General features: G+C 38.9%; 1 protein-coding gene across 1 annotated transcript in view; it reads left to right on the top strand.

The window, feature by feature from the left end:
* Positions 1-10,332: 10,332 nt before the first annotated feature.
* The window catches only part of LOC146002375 (uncharacterized), a 276,890-nt gene continuing 272,935 nt past the window's right edge, over positions 10,333-14,287 (top strand). The window contains exon 1 of the mRNA XM_083140104.1: positions 10,333-10,622. The gene's annotated coding sequence lies outside the window, so the exon portion shown is untranslated. The remainder of the gene's footprint in view (positions 10,623-14,287) is intronic.

The raw sequence follows: 14,287 nt of genomic DNA, 5'->3' as shown, positions 1-14,287 counted from the left end.
AGTGATTATGGGTTATCACTGTGGGAATGAAGGGGGCCAACATGCAATGGTTGCTCTAGACTTTCAGAGCGCCTTTGATAGTGTCAATCATGATTATATGTTTGAAATTCTAAAACGATTTGGTTGTGGTAATGTATTTCTAAATGCTATCAAAAGTTTATATGCAAACGCTGCTTCCTGTATCAAAATTAATGGTTTCTTAACTAAAACCTTGCCTATAAAACGAGGGGTACGACAGGGTGACCCTTTATCTATGTTTTTGTTTTGTGCGGCATTGAATCCTTTTTTACAGGAACTGCAACACAAGTTACAAGGTCTCACCTTGCATTCTGTAACCTTAAAAGTACTAGGATATGCCGACGATGTAACTCTGTGTATGAAGTTGCCTCAGGATTTGACGATATTATATAAATTACTAGAGCGATATGAATCAGCATCAGGTTTACATATTAATTATCATAAAACTCAATATTTGTCACTTAGCGACACACAATTGACTTCTATGTTATTACCATTCAGAGAAGTTACGTCTCTAAAAATTCTTGGTATTCATTTTTCTACTTCGTTCAATGAAATGATAGAGCGTAACTATGCTCCGTGTATAAATTCGCTGAAAGCTATTCTGTGGCAACACAAATCTCGTGATCTCAGTCTCAAGTCTCGTGTTGCGTTCGTAAACATCTATGCTTGCTCGAAATTATGGTATCTTGCGAAGTTACTTCCAATGAGGAAAATGGACTACACAAAGATCAGAAGTGCGATAAATTGGTTTGTGTGGGCAAAGCACATATTCAGGGTCAGCCACGAGACGCTTTGTTTACCTCTGCAACACGGAGGATTAACCTTGACCAATATTGAGCGGAAGAGTCAAGCTCTTCGAATACGCAACGACATTGCAACACTAGTGAATCACCCTACTTGTTTAACTGCTGTCATTATGAAGGAAATGCTTAATGATATCGAACTGATGTCGCCCATTTGTGTTGAACGTATACCTAAAAAATATAAACATTTACGAGACTCGATCGTGGAAATTTGTTATCAATTACTCACTTCGAAGGATTTTGCAGTACCTACGGTGGCAGCTCTTTATAAGCGTTTCTGCGTGCTTGGTATGATAACGTGTAAAGTCACTCTCCGAAATCCAACAGTAGACTGGGGACAAATTTGGAAAAATGTCCATGCAAAACATATGCCTTCTTATATTACGTCTGTGTGGTATAGTGTTGTACATGATCTTGTGGTTACTGAGACGAAATTATGTAAAATTCGGTTATCGGACGATAACTTATGTATTCATTGTAAATGTGAGGGGACGATGCAACATTGGTTAAGTGAATGTATAAGAACTAGAGAAACTTGGAAATATTTATGTGTCCTAGTAGGCAAAATGTGTCGATTGCCGCCTCATTGCATTAACGTACAGTTTCTATTGTTACCAAACTTTCACTACTATCCTGAGTCTAAATTGAAAAGTGTGCAGTGGATTTTCGGTCATTATATTTTGTTTGTATGCAAATATAAGGAAATGGATTTTCATGAGCAATTCTTGCAGTATATAAAACACAACTATTACCAATATAGTGAAAATAAGAGGAAAACTTTATTTAGTAACTTTTTGACAGTTCTTACTGAACATTAACATGTAAAATTGTAGAAATTCGTATGTGATTTTCAGTTAAATATGATTGTATGTGTGTTTCTGAAATAAATTGTTAAAAAAAAAAAAAAAAAAAAAGTGGTTAGCACATCGCGCTGCGACGCCAAGGGTCCCGGGTTCGAATCCTGGTCGGGCTTGGTTGTTTGTGAATGTCCATTCATCATTTCATCAATCATCCCCATCTTCGCAAATTAGCCAAGAGGCACAAAACGCGAAGTAAAATAAACTAAATCAAATCAATATAAATTATTATGACTGAAATCAAATTTTACGTGTGAAAATGTACTTTTGGGTTGACTTTCGGTTTCTAAGGGTTGATGTGGCCATCCTTACCCCCCCCCCCTTCCAGACGTCCATGCTCCTATATTATTATATTTTCACCTAGAAATTTAGGATAGAGAAATCTTATCGCAGTTATTAAACGATATTATACTCTTAAAGAAAATGAAATATTTTCAAGCCAATGAAAGTTCAAAGCAATTACGGGGAAGGAGGCGCAGTGGCGCAACCACAGGGGGCAGGGGGCATTGGCCTCCATCCTTGGACGGGAATCAATTTTAGGGGCGACAAACATGGAAGTAAAGGAAAGCAAGACTAGCAGAATCTAAGAGCAGCAGAACAAAGGGATACTCAAGATGGAATTAGTTTTCACGTCTTTCTTGCAATATTTCTTCCAGACGGCCAAGAGTACCTGCAGGGGGGCACAGAGCTGCAATTGACCCCTCGATTTCAAATTTTATACAAATAAAAATACGTTTCGTAAAATTTTCTTGCTCGTTTCGCTCGCAATGGCTGCTTTTCTTGCAGTCTTATCAAGTCAGAGCCGTAGCTATAGGGATCAGCGGGAATTGGTCCTGGACGCCGAACGATCTAAATGAAAAAAATGTAAAAGATAATGCCATGGCGCTCCATGAAAATTTTTCCGCCATTTTAAATCAATATTGTTTTCATTTTGCAAAAATTTGGGTCTGACAATTTTCTCGCTCGCTTCGCGCGCAATTTGTTTTCTCTAACGCACTGGAAATTTCCAACGAGAGAAGTACTGCTGCTAAATAAAACGGATTTCTCTTAAATACATGAACAATCGTTTGGAAGAAAAGGAGCGCCCACATTTCAGAGACAATTTATATGATTTTTGCTGTTGGTTTGATATGTGGCGGATGAATTGATTATGTATGTATTGTGTGTGTGTGTGTGTGTGTGTGTGTGTGTGTGTGTGTGTGTGTGTGTGTGTGTGTGTGTGTGTGTGTGTGTGTGTGTGTGTGTGTGTGTGTGTGTGTATACACATATACATATATGGGGTGTATATATACATACACCCATCAATGCAATAAAACTTAAACAGTGAGATAAAATTAGGTTTTTCTTTCCCGACTGAACGTTCATCAAGGTTTTTGCCCCCTCCTAATCAAAGGGTCTGCGCACGCCTATGCTATGGAGACAATTGGGAAGCGAATGTCGACAATAAAAACGTTCAAATTTTCACCACCAGGTGGCACTGAGGTGTTGCAGTAACAACAACCAGTAATTTGAGTTGATGTCGGTACAGCAGCGTTCAGTATGCGCCTCGTGAACGTGAATGAAGCTTTGGATGGAAGCGTTTTCCAGGATGTTGTTCACTGCGCACTAGATTTCAGCGCTACATTTCAACCTGGTGGTGGAAATTTGAACTATTTTTTTTTCTCGTCAACATTCACTTCTCCACGTTCTCCATAGCCTCTCTACCAAGTATCACAGAAATTCGATGCTTCGAAAGGGCTCCAGAGGGCTCTCAACTGAATAGGGAAACTTTATTTCTGACCACCCTGTATGTATAAACTATCAAGATGGGTCCAAGCCAGAGGTCCCAGATATATAGTCTAATCCTGGTTAGACATCCACGCGCGTCATTAGCCGGGAGGAAGGGGACATGGGGATGTGTCCCCAAATAATCCGGATAATATATAGGGGTCTTTTGGCCTCCCGGATGGCGCAGCGGTAGCGTCGTCGCCTTGTAATCAAGGGGTCCCGGGTTCGATACCCGGTGGAGGCACGTAGTGGTTCGGATCCCACTTTAAACTGTAGGTCCAGTCCCGATTACTGTGCATAAAGTGGACTTAAAATACCAAATCAATGCAATATAGGGTCTTTCAAATGAAATTCCCCGATAACAGAAATGTATAATTAATTTCATTTTCATCCCACAGACAGAACAACTACAGTTGTCGAAAAAGCTTAGATCAAATTTTGTTTACACGACATGTTCAAAGTAACCACTATGTCTGTTCAACACTTCTCGTGTTCGAATCACATGTCAAAACCTCGATACAGAGTTTCACGGTTGGCAGTTATAGTCGACGCGCTAGCTACGTTAACGACCGGCTGGCTTTGAAGTCCACGGAGCGCGCCCACCAGCTCCAACAATCACATTCAACGCACAGTGTTGCCACACATCTACTCTACACCACCTTGTCCCTCCGCGCACAAGAACCTTCCCACGGTCTCCACATTGAAGTTGCAAAGTACGGCAACAGCGTATCCGCAGTCACGTGACTGAGACTCCACGTGGAGTAGACGAGCAGAATGAGAGCTGCGCTCATTGGCTGAAGGTTAAGTGTGATTGGACGAAAACAACTCGCCAGCTATTTATCCCCACCAACGTTCGTGGCGGCGGCTTTCTTCAGTTCTTCGACGTTAACGATGTAAACGCGTGGACTATACAGCAGATTGTTCAATCTTCAGTAGTTCGCCTAGTGTCCTTGGTGCATGTTTAAAAAAATCGAACATCACGTCCATAATGTGGAGGAGCTCCATCTTGCTGCAATACAAAACAGTGATCTGAATAAGTGGGGTTGTTTTCAAGTTCCCAATGTTCTCAACCGTATACCTAAAGAATATTACTTAGCTATCGTAATACTATTATCAATGTGCTTCTTGGGTAAACTGACTTTTGCGCTACCTGGCATTATATAACATCCCCTAATAATACAAAGCAACGAATTTTAAAATTCCATCACCATTCATCAAACATTACTTGAAAAGAGTACATTAGCAATCACAATGTAAAATAACAAAAATGGAAACCATGAATATGATATGAATATTTGTATTAATAAATTTTAACATGTTTGAAACTTTCTTCATGACTTATTATGCAATATCTTGGCTTGATACATTGTTTGTGTGTGCGTCATGGCTTAATAAACGGCTATTCTCCACGCAGAAGTGAGTATATCCATGCAGATATTGGGCCATATAATACAATTAATTGACCTAATTGGTGTTAAATGCTTCGGACAACTTCATTGTTCCTTCCATTTATTACAGCCACATGATTCATTAGGCTATTAAATAATTTTCATGGTTTTACTTTCATCCGTACAATAACGGTGGAAAGTGTAATGTGTTGTTCATTCGCGTGATGAAGTACTAATAAATAATTTGCTTATCATGCACAACATTGTTAGTTCGCATATAACATTGTACTGTCAAATCATGTTTACATATTAACTACCACACGTTGGCTCTCTTAGCTAGCTTATGAAATAGAAACAAAACAGATTTCTTTTTTTTGTTCATGGCTTGCAGCTCGAATATTAATTACTTTTATGGTTGTAACGGGTACAGTGAGATCATTTTCGTAACATCTGTGGCTGTTTTGCCTTTGCAACTTGAGGGCGAGTTACAACTCCAGGAGATTCCAATCAGCAAGTGAGCCGCTATGCCGATGTATCGGTATCAAGAATAAATGGTTCGAATTTATTTGCCGATACCTGCCGATCAGTGGCGGCGATTGGGTTCCGAAACCGGGGGGGGGGGGCAAGGTCCAAAACTTGGGTGGGGAGCAAGAACAGTATATTTCCCATTGTACAGTATATAAGATTTAGCTTAGTGCGATGGCAAAAGTGGCGAAACGTTGGTGGGGGGGGGGCAACTGCCCCCTCGCCTACCCTAATCACAGCCACTGCTGCCGCTACTTTTCGAGCACTTTGATCTTTCAACAAGCCTCCAAACATGGCTTCTAATAAAAAGTATGCGTATCCCCACCTCTTTCGAAAATCCCGGGCACGCCACTGTGCACAAATAGGCTAATTGGGACTGGACCTACAGTTGTAAAGTGAGATTCTAGGGTTCCTTGCGCTACAACGCCAGGGGTCCCGGGTTCGAATCCTGGCCTGGGCATGGATGTTTGTGAGTGTCTATTCATCAATTTCATCATATCATCACTCATCCCCATCTTCGCAAATTAGTCAAAAGCACAATAGCGCCAGGAGCGCAGAGCAGTAACGCCCCTTTTTCAAACTCCTGGCTGGGCACGCCACTGGGCAATTATTTTATTTTGTAGAAGCAGCAGAACACAGAACCATTTGAAGCGAGTCTTTCTGTAATGACAGTTGTGTGAATGAGCACTTTCGCAGTGTTTTGTAAGTGCGTGTCTCCTGTTTTACAGATGACCGCTCTTGCCTGCAAAGGGAAAGTGCCTCGTTCGACCGCTGGAGGTCTTGTCGGCGCAAGCAGCGGTATGTAGACTCGCCTGGCATGTTCCAAAACGGAAAACTCAAAGGACCGAGAAGATAACGAGAACAACCGTACTCAAAATCGCATCGGCTGATAACCAATTATGATATCGCACCAGCCCCTTCTGAGGTAGGCGTCACCTTGATAGTTCACATGTGGTGTTAATGAGTTGAAATTAACAGAACTCGCGATTTGAATCAGCAACTTGGCAAGCTGTGTGGGAATTAAACAGGTTTGATGTGGAGAAGAGGGAATGCCTATTGGGTTCAGTGGTCATGCCTCTCCTTATCTCTTACACCTATGGCATAACTTTCATTCCCCAACTCTTTTTTTCTTCGTCTATCACTTTCTTCCTTCTAGTTTGTTTCTCTCTGTCCCTTTCTTCTTCTATCTTTTCTTCCTTCTCTCTCTTTCTTTATTTTTCTTCCTTCAACATTTTATCTTCTCTCTCTTTTTATTTCTTCTTCTGGCTCTTTTTTCCTCCTTCTCTCTCTTTCTTTGTTTTTCTTCCTTCACCTTTTTCTCTTCTCTGTATCTCTTCCTTTCTTCTTCTGGCTATCTTTTTCATTCTCTCTCGCTTTCTCTTCCTTCACCTTTTTATCTTCTCTCTCTCTTTTCCTTTCTTATTCTGGCTATCTACTTCTTCCTTCTCTCTCTCTATCTTCAACTTTTTTCTCTCTCTTCCTTTCTTCTTCTGTCTATCTTTTTCTTCCTTCTCTTTCTCTCTCTCTTTCTATTTCTTCCTTCACCTTTTTCTCTTCTCCCTCTTTTCGTTTCTTCTTCTGGCTATCGCTTTCTTCCTTCTCTCTCTTTCTTTATTCTCTTCCTTCTCTCTCTTCAACTTTTTCTCTCATTCTCTCTTTTCGTTTCTTCGTCTACCTATCGCTTTCTTCCTTTATTTTCTCTCTTTATTTATTTTTTCGTCAACTGTTTGCCTCTCCCTCTCTCTTGTTTTCTTTCTCTCCTTCTTTTTATCTTTCTCTTTTCAAGAGCAGTTTCCATCTCTCTTTCTTTTAATGTTTCTTTCTTTTCCTTCCTCTCTTTGGTCTTCAAATTCTCTATCACTTAGATCACTTCTTTCTTTCTATTTTTCTGCTTCTGTGGGTACCTTCATCCTTTCTTTGCTTCTTTACTTCTGCCTGTTTCTCTATTTATTCTGCTTCTCCCTGTACCTATCAGTTTCTCTTGAATACCCTTTCTATCCCTTTTATCTGTGCATGATATTTATTCCAGAATAACATTACTCATGTAGTGGAAAGAACAATAGTGGAGCACAGCTCACCTTCTCCCACACGTTGACTACACCTCTGTATGCCTCACAATTCTAGATATGCAAGCAAATAATGTGACTTGTTGAATGAATTTGTTGTTTTACGTCGCTATGTTGTCTCTTTAAGCTAATGAAGATGAATGATTATTAAAGAGCGAAATCATCTTGGAATCGAACCTGTAACCTTCGGTAATGGAAATAGGATTCGATTTTAACACTTGTGGAGGTACTATGTTAACAAAAGATATACTACAATGGCAGACATTGCATGTGCACTGCCGAACACAAGGTGAGCTCCTCCAGGAATTCTGAAAATATCTTAATTTTCTAATGGGTACAGTGAAGAACTATGGAAAAAATCAAAGTGTACATTGTTGCTAGGCTCGCAAGCTTCATGTAGTTTGATTATTTCCGTATCAACTCTGGTTGTTCTGAATTTGCAGCTTGAGAGCGAGATATAACTCTTCAAGGCTCCAATCAACAAGCGAATGGATGACGTCATCTCACTCCAGCACCAATGAAACTTATTAGTGTGACGTCACGCTGCAAGATTGAGTCGAAACAAATTAGTCGTGTGGTTTTGGCCTTTTCAAAAGCACTGAATTTTTCCATCGGAACGGGTAGCTTTAAGAATTATGACAGCAGTTATGGAAAAAAATTGTGATGCTTATCCCAGTTCGGATGATCGCCTCCACTGCCACGATTCATGTCTAAACCGGCCTCAAAATTACTTCCGGTTGCCATTTTTGTGTTTGAACAACTTTTACAACGAAGTTTAATTACTACGGAATGCTTTATTGTGTACCCCTCCCTAGGACGCACCTATGTAATAATCATCTTTTCAATTCCAGCCCGCCCCGAAGAAAATCCTACGTACACTAGTGCACTCAAAACCTATAGAAATGGCAGTCAATGTAGGACAATCGTTGTTAAAATCTTTCCCATTTAGACTGTGATAAGAAATGGGGCCAAAGACACAAATGGATGATTATTTGCTATCTCTTAATTTAGCGGAATGCGACAGTCAACTCCCGTTACCACTTAAACAATCTCCTTAGATCGATTACGTTGTGTAATGGATTGTAACATCCAAACATAATGCATTAAATAACACACAAAAAGATTGTCGCAGCTATATATAAAAAAGAGCACGTATTTACTGTAGTAAAGTGTACCATGGTGACTCAAGTTCAGAATCAACAGAGAGGTTCATGTGAGTTTTTTTGTTGAGGCTTCTGTCTTCCATGAGAATCTGGGTTAAGTTTGCTTGTTGGATCATGTTGCAGAGATCTTCTTAGATTTTTTCTGTGTTGAGGAAATTATCGGATGACAACTTAATTAATACCAGGCAGAAAAGTCCCATGCAACTTCCCTTCTCCTCCGTTCAATGAACATGAGAGTAATTGTCTTCTGTTAGCACAGGGGGCGCTGACAACGTTTTCCCGTTCACCGGGACATGAAGTGTTTCAGTGACATTTGCTTCCGCTTGTGTCTGTGAACGTGGTTGTGGGTTTTTCTCTGCAAAGAAAGTTTATTTCTGCATTTCTCTTTTTCCTGTTTCAAACGTTCTTTTATCCGCTTTCCTTCCACCGCGTCTATATTCTCTTTTATGAACTACACATTTTATTCATAGGCGTGCGCACACACCCTGATTATGTGGTTGGATGGGCAAAACCCTTGATGAAAGTTCAGGCTGGGGAAGAAAGAAACTACATTCCATCTCCCATTGATGAAACTTTAATACTACAAATATAAATAATAATAATTATTATAATTGATTTATTGATATAGTTTATTTTAATTCGCTTTTATGGCAATTTTGGCTAATCGCAAAAACAAAGATGAAGGAGACGAAAGGACAATTAGAAACTCACATGGACAACACACAACAAAGTCCCATAGACGATTATACTCACCATGGGTCAAGACACCAGAGCCTCGTTAGTCTGCAACAATTCAGTCCAGGGTGTACTACGTGGAAGTGAGGCTGACATTTCGATTTCTTCGAATATGGTCTCCCTTACACCCTATAATTATTATCATGCTTATGATTATTGTTATGAAATAATAACTATTATAAAATGATAGAAGTAAACCAATTTTAGTCCAAATTTATTATTGTTATTATTTGGGAGATTTTTCTACTGGGTCCACCAGATGAGTGAATATCCAACACAACTGTTTTTTTATTATGTATTTTATATTTCGTACAGTTAGTGTACTGTGATGCATAGTTTTTTTGTTATTAACTCTTGCATATCTAGTTGAATAAAAAGCTTTAAAAGTTAGGATGAAATTTTAGTCATAGGGTTTATGTTACGTTGGAATGTCAGGTCAACTCTAATTTTTAAAATTTTGAATGTTCTTTGGTTCAAATCCTGTATTATACCTAAGTACAACTATTTTTTTCTCAATTTACCGCATTTTCTACATTATTCTTTCGAAAACTAACTAATCGAACTTTATTTTTACTAACAGTACAAATTACAAGTTTTCTGCCTTTTTGTATTTTGAAATGAACGATACCAACTTCCAGGGATGTCGACAAACCGGTTTGACGCTTCCCTTCCCGACGCCAACCTCAAAGTGAGGTCCCAAGTTACAGAAATATATACAAGTGTATACCGTATCATATTACAAGAGTAATGATGACATACAGAATTGTTGATCTAGATCTTTTGAATTTACAGTACGATCATTACATTTCAGATTACATTCACCTGCTCGTTCCGTTTTGTCAGATGCAACGAGGCATAATTTCCATTGCCGGTAGCCATTCGAAGCTCCCAAACACGTCAGCGCAGAATAACATTCACTGTGAATCCCGAATGACAGGTGGAAAAGAAGAACAGCGCGCATGCGCGCAGGCAACATCTGTGCCCGAAGACAGGCGGTTCATCCGTGAGCATGTTACGATATCACCTGTTGCCTTTCAGAAATCCTAATTGGAGCAAATTGTAATTGACATTTTCTCTTTACGTTCCTTAGTTCATACGTGGCTCACGATGCTAGTATGTCAATGATGTGAAGTGCATTGATTGAATATTAGTGTGGAAGTGTGTTGGATTAGTTTTCTGTGATCGTGAGTTACAGTGATATTTCTCAAAACTGTTTCGTGTTTGTGGATCGTGCGCCATCTGTTGTTAACGAAGTCGTGATTGGATAGATGTAAAGGGGAGAATGCACAAGTGACAGGTAGGCCTATATGTTAATTTCTAGGAATTAAGTCATGCCTTTGAAGTTCTAATGGCAGTTTCTACGTTAAATTGAACACAATTTGGACTCTCTCATTCTTGCATTAATTTCGCTTGAAGCCAGTGTCTTTGAAGTAACTACTTACAAGTAACAGTTTTTGAAGAAATGCAACAGTAACTAGTTACTTTTAAAATCAACCAGTTACTTTTACAGTTACTTCACGACACTTAAATTTTTATTGTGTCATTATTGGCGATTTTGTTACTTTTTCGTCTTTGTCATTCATTTGCCACACTTTTCTGTCAGACCGTTGGAAGTAGTGTTTGGCAAATACAGTGGTAGAAGCAGCCATGTTAAGCGGTATAAAATCACTACCTCATACTGTTTCCATACAGTTAGTAGAATTCCTCTCACCCGAATGGAAATTTCTTAAATACAATACTGATAATATAAATACGAGTATATGAAGACATATTATGTACCAGAAACATAAATAAAACAAATGTAAGTCTTCACATATTATTTTATTGCAATTATTGATTGTGTGTAATTTATTTGCAAGAAAATTTCCAGCAAGAAGTAACTGTAATTGAATTACTTTTTAAAATGAGTAACTGTTACTTTCAAAATGATTAACTGTAACTCTGTTACTTTTTAAAATGAGTAACTGTAACTCAGTTACTTTAAAAAAATACTTTCCGAACACTGCTAGAAAGTTAGTAATGGAATTCGTGTGCACTTTGCCTGCTTTTGTCTTGAAAGCAAATGACATTTCTCCCGTTCAAGTCGGAAGGTCCTTGAACTTTGTGTTCCTCACCCACATGACATTTCGTGCTAGTGTCTTACATAATCCTTCTCCTTTTCTGGCGGATTGATATTTATAGTCTGTCCTGCAGCAGTACTCTCGAAACAGACATTTTTTTCCTCTGAAAAAAACGAGAACCAAATGAACTCAAAACAATTGACTCTAGCTTGTTGTGTAGAAGTGAATAAGGCCAGAACCACTGTCCTTGAAGGTCATTGACAGAGAGTTTCCGGTGCCTTTGTGAATAGGGGTGGTGTGAAATATTCTCAGGCATTGTAAAAAAAATATGTTTACATTCGTAGCTTTACATTGTATTTTTCTTAATTCGCGTCGCTTTTCTGCCACGTTGGGCTAATCGCGACTACGAAGATAACTGATTCTCAACTGAAAGTTTTACGGGACAGCTATGGTCAGACCGGTACTCGAAGCAGGCATGGATATGTGAGACTTTTTGGGGGGGAGGCATACAGCTCGTGGCCTCTACCTGCAAACAGGGTTGGCAATGTAATTTGCTTGTTGAGTTTTTACGTAAATTACGTGTAATTTACTAGTAATTTACTTCGCTTAGAAAACCAGCTTTTTACGCAGATATAAAAAAGTTGTTTTCTTTTGTAAAATAGTAATATGAAACCTATTTTTATTATATTACATTTTAATCTTTAATTTTCTTACACATTTCAGCACACAATCATTATTTACTGAATGTTACTTATACAGCCACCTCACGCCCTCAACCTCACTAACATATATTTAAAAGTACAGGGTGTACCAAAAGTCCCATTACCCATTGAATTGTAGACAAACCTGCAAAATGTTATTTTAACAGCATGCGTATGATGAGAGGATAGTATACCATTAAATCAGACCAATGGCCACCATTTACTCTGTGTGCACACCGCCATTTTCATGGCACAGTATTATTCGCCTCCAGGTGCGATGTGAAATCCTCCGTAACTTGGCTGGCGTGAAGGAAGCAAACGCACTGCGAACAGCTTCTTGAAGTTCCTCAGTTGTCCGATAACGATTATGGGCGACTTTCTGTTTGATGTGCCCCCATAGCGCATTATCACAAGATGTCAGATTGGACTTCGGAGTGCCATTTTAAAGGTGCTGGTAAATTTGGCGATCCTCGTCCAATCCGTTTGTCTCTGAACACATCATTGAGGAATTCTCTTAAAATGGCCACCCCGAAATCCAGATCTGACATCTTATGATACGGAGGATTTCACATCGCACCTGGAGGCAAATAATACTGTGCCATGAAAATGGCGGTGTGCGCACAGATCCTCTGGAGTAAATAGTGGTCATCGGTCTGATTTCATGGTATACCATCATCTCATCATACGCATGCTGTTAAAATAACATTTTGCAGGTTTGTCTACAATTCAAAAGGGGGGGGGGTAATGAGACTTTTGGTACACCCTGTACAACAATTTCTTTCACATGTTTTTAAAAATTGAGAAACCTATTGATATATACAGTACGTCTTGCACATAACATAACGTAGGGGAGGCCTGTCTTGTTCGCTTGCATAGGCTAATTATGTTTATGATGTTAACATGGTAGTTTGTAAAATTCCAATACATGCAAATTTGGAAGGAAACTTTTTTAAAGCCTTTTTTTTGTTTTCTACCATATCCAACTGTCATATATAAAAATAACCATCGCAAAAGAGGCTGTTTTCTTCTGGTTTTTTGACGTAATTGGCTTTTTGCGCGTAATTTACTGTGTCATGTAGAAAACCTTTTCTTACGTTAAATTGCATTACCCTGCCTGCAGGGAAGTTGCTTTGAGAAGGGGCACAAAATTTTAAAACTTACATTTGAAATGTTTTTTTTATTATTATTATTTAGTTTATTTTACTTCGCGTTTTGTGCCTCTTGGCTAATTTGCGAAGATGGCGATGAGTAATGAAATGATGAAATTGATGAATGGACATTCACAAACAACCAAGCCCGACCGGGATTCGAACCCGGGACCCTTGGCGTCGCAGCGCGATGTACATTTGAAATGTGTTCAACATATTAATAATATAAGTAGCCATCTTAGATGGTTCTGAATTAGCTGAAGAGGTAGTAGGAAAATATGGGGTAGTAGAGAAAATTATATCAATGGTTACATACTTGTTAGGAAATTGGGTTTCTAACATAACACACGCTAAATTTCATATTGAAACACACTAAATGTTAGTGTGTGTTGTTAGAAACCCAATTTTCTAATGCGTAACTATTGTTCTAATTTTCCTTGTTACCTCATTTTCTTTTTACCAGCTACCCTCTTCGATGGCGCTGTGGTAGCGTCGTTGCATTAAAGGGGCCCGGGTTCGATTCCCGGTGGAGGCACTTTAAACTGTAGTTCCAGTCCCGATTAGCCTTACTGTGCATAAAGTGGGTTTAAAACACTAAGAATTCCGAAGTATAGCCGCCGCTGGTAACCATCACACATAAATTGGCTTAAAAGGTATATCTGAAATTCTGTAAGGAGCGTTCTTAGTTATAGGTAGGGACGTGAAGTTTGCCTTTTATTTTCACCTAAATTTCGATGTTATTTTGTATTTCAATTAGGTGTTGTTTCTCGCTATTTAGGGTAAACTTCGCTGTTATTTTTACATGCCTTTTGATTGTTCTTTTTGTGATTTTCACATTACTTTAGTTCTGGAAATTGAGACAAAGTTTAGTTTTAATGACAAGAAAAATAAATATAAGGCTTACCTTTGTGAGAAATGACCAAATTTGCATTTAGAAAACTATTTAATCTCATCGGCTACTAAATATACAATAAACACTAAACTGCCAACCAAACTGCAATAAATGAAGCGTGGCAATCTCTTTCGACTCGAACTTTCACCAGCTAGACTAGA

The sequence above is a fragment of the Lepisma saccharinum genome, chromosome 18 (assembly GCF_977018435.1).
Source record: "Lepisma saccharinum chromosome 18, izLepSacc3.1, whole genome shotgun sequence".
Classification (NCBI taxonomy): Eukaryota; Metazoa; Arthropoda; class Insecta; order Zygentoma; family Lepismatidae; genus Lepisma; species Lepisma saccharinum.
Note: the sequence above shows the minus strand (reverse complement) of the source record. Positions and strands in the feature narration are given on the sequence as shown.